This window comes from Adiantum capillus-veneris, chromosome 26 (assembly GCF_014529385.1).
Source record: "Adiantum capillus-veneris isolate H3 chromosome 26, ASM1452938v2, whole genome shotgun sequence".
NCBI classification, from domain to species: Eukaryota; Viridiplantae; Streptophyta; class Polypodiopsida; order Polypodiales; family Pteridaceae; genus Adiantum; species Adiantum capillus-veneris.
In genome coordinates, this window is record NC_140956.1 from 81,210,382 (window position 1) to 81,218,846 (window position 8,465).

The following is an 8,465-nucleotide window of genomic DNA, read 5'->3' on the forward strand; positions in this document are numbered from 1 at the left end:
ATGCATTCAAAGAGAGGCTCTTACAGTTACAAGAGGTTCAGCTGGATAGGATGAGTGCATTGGAACATTATGGGCAGATGCAGGATAGGGCTTTGGAAAAGATAAATGAAAAGGTAAAAAATAAGGGTATCAAGAAGCATGAATTGGTTTTGCGCTACAACAGTAAGCTGGACAACACCTTCCAAAAGAAGTTTCAAATTAAGTGGGGAGGCCCTTTCAAGGTAGTGAAGTGTTTCTCGAATGGTACATATCAGCTGGCTAACCTGGATGGGGTTCTACATATGTCAAGGGTAAATGGATTGCGTCTTAAATTGTATCATGCCAGGTTAATGATGGTCGAGCAAGATGAGCTGTCTGTGGATCAAGTAGTGTTGGTGAAGGATGAGGAGACTTGTGAAGCTGCGAGTCTCATATCACTTTTTGCTACTGCTCTGCTGATCATGAATGATCTAGCAGGCTAGGGGATGGGCAAATTATGTAAAGAGTTTTTTGGAGCAAGGTATTGAGCATATGTACATACACATGCATGGTGCATCAAATAAAGAATTGCCCATTTTCCAGAGCCAGGTGGTTACGTGGGGCCCACATGTGTACAGGTAGGACATCATGTACATAGTGCATCGATTTTCACTATCACCAGTACCAGTGTGTTTTTTATACAATAAGGAGGAGTTGGTAGCACGTAAAAATTCTTGAGGAAGCTATCCACAGGCCAATGACATGAGGTAAGCAGGTGCGTCAGATGGCATCTAGTGGCGTCAGGAGGCCGAATGGGGTCAATACTTGCACGTGGATGAGTACGGACACAACGTGGATGTTTTCTTGTGATAATTATGTAGAAAGGTCATCATGAGGACCATATTTTGGGGCCACTTCACGTGGTGGCGGGATGTATTATTGGAAAAATTTGAGTGCCAGGTGTGCGCATGGATGCAACAGGGTGACAACTATGCACTGCGAGGTCAGTTTTTGGCCTGTTCGGGGTCCGTTTGAGGTCATCTAAAAGGCCAAGGGTGCCCAAGTAATAAAGCTAAGTGTGGGAACTGAAAAAAAATGAGAAAAGACCAGAAAAAACGTGGAGAAGAGAGGAGAAACAACTGCAACTGTGTTTTTGGGGTTTTTGGAGTCTGTTTTGGCCGTAAACTGCTCATCCGAGGTCGGATTTGAGCACTTTGACATTGTAGATTGGGGTTTTGGGCCGTTTCGGACGCAATGGAGCTGTCCAATTTGCCAAATTTCTCACTATTTTTTTTGCTGTTTTGGCTGTGTAAGTTTCTCCTATGAGCGAATCTTCTGCTCCAGTTTGTGATTGTATCTGGCTTATTTTACCCATACTGTGTGAGCTATTTGCCCCCTTGGTGTTGGCCCAAGCTCATTTGTATCTAAATATCATAAGTTTTCCTTTTTTGAGCTGAATTTTTTGGGTGTGTGTGTGTGTGTGTGTCTCTCTCTGTGTGTGGAGTAGGCAAACGGATAGTCTCTCTCCTCTCACTCCATAGGTGTGTTCCCTGTCTCAGCCAGGTGTGTTGTGTAAGCCGAGTGGTGCCCCATAGTGTGTGTGTGTATCCTTCCAAGAGTGTGTGTCGGGTCATTATAGAGGCGTTCTGTGTGTTTTCATCCCGCCCACAACGCGTATGATGTCTTTTTTCAAAATTTTGAATATTTTTGCTTTGCTCACTCCCAGTAGCACCCTTATGCTCTGTCCACTCACAAAATTCACTTTGAACTCTGGTTGTGCAAGTTATGGCCAGATTAGGCTTTTCTGTACAATTTCCCGATTTTTGACTTACCTGGAGTTACCTGGGGTCAAATGTGATCCAAATGATATGAAACTTGAAATACAAGCTCTAGACAACTAGTACAAAGGATTTGTGATAGAAAAATATCAAAATCTGCCCAGAATTAGGTTGGAGACATCATACGCGTATGATGTCTTTTTGTCCAATTTTGGTCCAAACTTGATATTTGAGCTATTCACTAAGTTTGCAACAATGTTGTCAAGTCTAAATTAAAAAATCACATCAGCAAGTGCAAAAAGTCATTATACATTGTGGGTGGGATGAAAACACGCACAACGCCTCTATAATGATCCGGAACACACTCTTGGAATGATACACACACACACACACACTATGGGGCACCACTCGGCTTACACAACACGCCTGGCCGAGACAGGGAACACACCGACGGAGTGAGAGGAGAGAGACTAACCACTTACCCACTCCACACAGAGACACACACACCCAAAAAACTCAGCTCAAAAGAGGAGAACTTCTGATATTTAGATACAAATGAGCTTAGGCCAACACCAATGGGGCAAATAGCTCACACAATATGGGTAAAACATGCCAGATACAATCACAAACTGAAGCGGAAGCTTCGCTCATAGAAGAAACTTACACAGCCAAAATAGCAGAAAAAGAGTGAGGAATTTGGAAAATGGACAGCGCCATCGCGTCTGGAATAGCCCAAAACCCCAGTCTACAATGTCAAAGTGCTCAAATCCGACCTCGGATGAACAGTTTACGGCCAAAACAGGCTCCAAAAACCCCAAAAACACACCTGCGGCTGTTCCTCCTCTCTTCTCCACGTTTTTTCTGGTTTTATCTCTGTTTTTTCAGTTTCCACACTTAGGTTTATTAGTTGGGTACCCTTGGGCTTTTAGATGACCTCAAACGGACCCCGAATAGGCCAAAAACTGACCTCGTAGTGCATAGTTGTCACCTTTTTGCATCATCCGCACACCTGGCACTCAGCTTTTCCCAATAATGCATCCCGCAACCACGTGAAGTAGCCCCAAAAAGTGATCCTCATGATGACCTTTTTGCATAATTATCACAAGAAAACATCCACGTTGTGTCCGTACTCATCCACGTGCAAGTATTGACCCCATTCGGCCTCCTGACGCTACTAGATGCCATCTGACGCACCTGCTTACCTCATTTCATCGGCCCGCGGGTAGCTTCCTCGAGAAGTTTTACGCGCTACCAACTCCTCATTATTATAGAAAAAACACACTGGTACTGGTGATAGTGAAAAACGATGCACTATGTACATGTTGTCGTACCTGTACACATGTGGGGCCCACGTAACCACCTGGCTCTGGAAAATGGGCAATACTTTATTTGATGCACCATGCATGGGTATTTACATATGCGCAATCCCTTGCTCCAGAAAACTCCTAACATAATTTGCCCACCCCCTAGCCTGCTAGAGCATTCATGCTCAGCAGCAGCACTAGTAGATGCTCATTCCACCTGGATCAAAAGGCGAAAGGCATATCGCCTGATTCACAAGAAGCATCATAACACCACACCTACATTTGTCAACAATCAACCAAAATGCACCATAGGCATATCCAACTAACACCTCCGCCCTGTATGGAGCTCCAAAAGCATAAATATTGCATGCCATATTTAACCCAACCGATAGAGACAACTCAAGTGACTCATCACCTTGCATCTTGGCTTCACGAGCCATAGCAACAACCTGCAAATCATGCACCCAAGTAGCTAAAAGCATTGTGTGAAGGTAAAGTTGTTGATATCCAAAGCACAAAAGTATCCCCGCAACACACATATCCCTAGCATAGGCATCCACATAGCTGAGATTGGACTCATATATGCCAAACCCCTTCTCATCATCATAAGCATACTCATCATCACACATAACTTTATCCACATCATAATCATGGCTAGCACCACTATCCATAGCTTCTAGCATGGGTTCATCAGTCTCCAAGAATACAGATCCCTGCTCTAAACCACAATCATGCTCATTAATCGGTTCAATCACTGCACATACATCAAAATATGGCTTCAAAACAGGCTCCACATCCAACAAATCCACAAAATGGCTCTCAACCTTGCCCTCTTCCCTAATTTCCAAGGAACTAGTATCCAAAGATACGTGCTCATCATCAATAACCTCGACCTCACACTCACACCCAAAATCACAAGGTACACAAGTAGCCAATGCATCCTCTTCAAGACTTTTCAATCCTATATCCAAAGCATTACTCACCTCTTTAGGCTCTTCCATAAACCTGTCAACCTGCAAGACCTCTTTACGCTTCACAATAGACCTTGGGAAGAAACGAGAAACATCATAGGATAGGCTACTTTTCACCTGCTTAGGCTTAACTTCATCTTCCATGCCAAATCCATCTTGCAAATGCATACCTGTACTGATACCATGTTCCTCAAGACGCTTAAACTTTCATTCCTTGTGCTTTGCAATGCATACCGCATCTTCAAAAGACTCGGGCCTCTTCAACTCAACTTTGAACCGCAACCAAGGTGACAAAACATCAACAAAAAAACTTTTCTTCCATGAATAAGGGGGGGTCTCATCCTTAAGAGAAACACACCAACGAGTCCATAAATATGTAAAACCTTGTATATAGGCATGAACACCTTGACAAGAACCTTGCTTAAGAGCATTGAGCTCATTCCATACTGCATTTGCATCTTCCACAACCTGGAAACGCTCTAAAAAAGCTTCTATAAACTTGTCAAGACTCAAACCATAAGAAGAAGCCATTGCTTCTTTACCTTCCAAATCCATAAACCAAACACGGGCCTCATCTTTCAAAAGCAATCCAAATAGCCTCAAAATCTTCTCCTCATCACACATATTGTTGCTTATGCATGCCACCTCGACTTGTTCAGAAAGTCTTCCGCATCTTCACCACTTCTTCCATGAAATTCCGAATAAGAGAAAGCCATGGCTACCCAAGTTACAATGCTTTGAGAACCCCTTCGAACACACGTGCAAGAACCCAAAACTTTTGACTGACTCAATTCCCAGAAACTTCAATGGAGCTCAGCTTTAGATAAGGACAAACACATGCACATCAAATGAGTTTTCATAGTTAATCATCGGAATTACAACAGGCAAAGGACATTCCAGTATCTCCCTTAATCTTCTTGGCCCGAACATGAAGACTATGCGCTGCTAGAAAAAGATCTTCCTGGACACATGAACATTTATCTGGATTCTTTGAGTTAAATGAAAAGGAGTGAATTGAGGTCCATTTTGATCATCCATTAAAGCCAACCATGCAGCTCCCAAGAAAGCACATCTGACTTATCCTCTGATTTTGCCAGAATTTCAGCAGCATAACAGCAGAAATGCCTTAAAAGACCAAAAGACCAGCCATCATAACTTGGAAAAATTTTGACAGAGTTTCCCCAGAAGTAGAGCAGTAGGAACCCAAAATATAGACTGTATGTGTATGCATAAACTGTCAACAATAGAACCCGAGCATCAAATAGGACTCACTAGTACATAGCCTATGGCGAGGTTACGAAAAGGGTGCTCCAGCTACTTGTATCACCGAAAGGATCTCCACATTTGAGAATCCCCCAGCTCAATAAAACCTCACGCTATCGACCCTCACACGAAGGCTAATGCAAATCGCGTATAGTCAAGTCTCAGAAATGACTATCTTCCAGACCAAGTCTCAAAAATGGCTGGGACTGCCAAATAAAACCAAGTATGGCTTCACAAACGCGTAGAATAGCAGTTTCCACAAGTAACGTACAATCCAGCAAACAATGCGCTCAAACAGGCGCTAAATGATGCATACCCACAACAACTGTAAGTGACACCACTGCCAGTATATCACTGTACTCCAGCTACCTATACCCGTGTGAATCACCTGTACCTGTACCTGTCCCTGTAACCTGTAACCTGTAACCTGTAACCTGTAACCTGTAGTCTGCAACCTGTAATCCCGAATCTCGAAGCTTGAAGCTCGAAGCAGAAGGTACTCGAAGAAGATCCTCAGTGGGGGCGCCAAAAGAATGTGGGCGGGATGAAAACACGCACAACGCCTCTATAATGACCTGACACACACTCTTGGAATGATACACACACACACACACACACACACACACACACACACACTATGGGGCACCACTTGGCTTACACAACACGCCTGGCCGAGACAGGGAACACACCGACAGAGTGAGAGGAGAGAGACTAACCACTTACCCACTCCACACAGAGACACACACACCCAAAAAACTCAGCTCAAAAGAGGAGAACTTCTGATATTTAGATAAAAATGAGCTTAGGCCAACACCAATGGGGCAAATAGCTCACACAATATGCGTAAAACATGCCAGATACAATCACAAACTGGAGCGGAAGCTTCGCTCATAGAAGAAACTTAAACAACCAAAATAGCAGAAAAAGAGTGAGGAATTTGGAAAATGGACAGCGCCATCGCGTTCGGAACGGCCCAAAACCCCAGTCTACAATGTCAAAGTGCTCAAATCCGACCTCGGATGAACAGTTTACGGCCAAAACAGGCTCCAAAAACCCCAAAAACACACCTGCGGCTGTTCCTCCTCTCTTCTCCACGTTTTTTCTGGTCTTCTCTCTGCTTTTTCAGTTTCCACACTTAGCTTTATTAGTTGGGCACCCTTGGGCTTTTAGATGACCTCAAACGGACCCCGAATAGGCCAAAAACTGACCTCGCAGTGCATAGTTGTCACCTTTTTGCATCATCCGCACACCTGGCACTCAGCTTTTCCCAGTAATGCATCCCACAACCACGTGAAGTAGCCCCAAAAAGTGATCCTCATGATGACCTTTTTGCATAATTATCACAAGAAAACATCCACGTTGTGTCCGTACTCATCCACGTGCAAGTATTGATCCCATTCGGCCTCCTGACGCTACTAGATGCCATCTGACGCACCTGCTTACCTCATGTCGTCGGCCCGCGGGTAGCTTCCTCGAGAAGTTTTACGCGCTACCAACTCCTCATTATTATAGAAAAAACACACTGGTACTGGTGATAGTGAAAAACGATGCACTATGTACATGTTGTCGTACCTGTACACATGTGGGCCCCACGTAACCACCTGGCTCTGGAAAATGGGCAATACTTTATTTGATGCACCATGCATGGGTATGTACATATGCGCAATCCATTGCTCCAAAAAACTCCTGACAATGTGTATAATGTCTTTTTTCACAGATTTGCCCAATTTTCAATTTTAAGCTTCTCCAAGTGTTTTTATCAAGTTTGAAAGCAAAATTGAGCTCTGAATCAATTTTCCCCATTCTTTGCGTTTTTTGCACTCTGACTTGGTATTTTGAGTTTCTAGAAGTGTTAAAGCCCTTGTTTTATGTTGATCTTAAGGTAAAACCCCCTTCTGAACACTTTGGTAATGTCAGATTTTCACTTTTGTTCTCTGTTTAGCCCTTAAGACATCATACGCGTATGATGTCTAATGTGACAGAATTCCATTTTTTTGGCACAGAACTCTTCCAAGAGCTCTCTTAAGTGCTCACCAACATTCAGTTTCACAGAAAATCTCTCTGCACTTTGTTTTTGCAAGTTTCACTACCAAATCGACGGTTTAGTGATCTAGCATGCAAACAAACACATCAAGAAAATAAATCACTGATTAATAGCTCTAGATCAGGATCAAATCAAGTCCTACCTAAGCTACTTCTAATCATAAAATGAGTTTTTGCAATGGTGAGTATAAAGAGATTCACTGCCACACACGGACTAGCAAATACCTCAATCTCACTACCACTCAACACCAACAAAAATCAATCTAATCTAAACCAAAAAAACTGTCACACAAAAGACCCAGGAATCTACAAGTTTCCTAGTACCTCTCAAAGATCCTCAGAGTCAACCACTCCTAGACCTCTCTAAGTAAAATATACAAAGTAAATGAAACAATTCACCTCGTAGGATTAGTCTAAGGTCACCTACTTAGGGCTCTCGTCCCCGGCAACGGCGCCAAATGTTGGGCGGTTACGCCGCTAGCGGTGGCTATGATAGAGAGAACTCAACCAAAAACAAGAATGTTAGACGAGGACAAAGCTTAACACGCAGGCGCATGGAAACAAATAGATGGGTGTCAATCACCTACTCGACCTTCTAGAGACAATCACTACCAAGGAAATCAAATCAAAGTTCTAAAAACGCAAATGACTGAAATCAATCCTATGAGCAAATGCTATCCGAAACATGATCAAAAGTCATCGAATCAGCCTCAAACTCAAAGGGGAGTCTATACACCACGTAAGGACAGTACCCTATGAATCTACAATATAATCTCAACCTGTAACCACTCCGTGTGGTAAACGCGTATGAAGACAGACCAAAAAACTCAGGTGACCAAAATTCGACTCCGATGATACTAATGTGTAGCTCTACTCGCTGCGGTTCTATTGATATATGGCACGCTCAACTCTGACACACAGATAGGGAGAAAACTCACATAGAAGCTCGTGGGAGTTCACCTCGCGTAGAAGCCAAATGCGAGCACGCTTGGTATCGGTGCTTAGCTCTCGCCGTTGCTAACACAATGGCGGTGTCGCTTCTCCAATGGCGGCTCCGTAGCTCACGTGGCAAGAGGATAAGACTCTCTCTCTCTCTCTCACTCTCTCTCTCAGACACAGTTACGGCGCTTCAAAACTTATCTTGATTA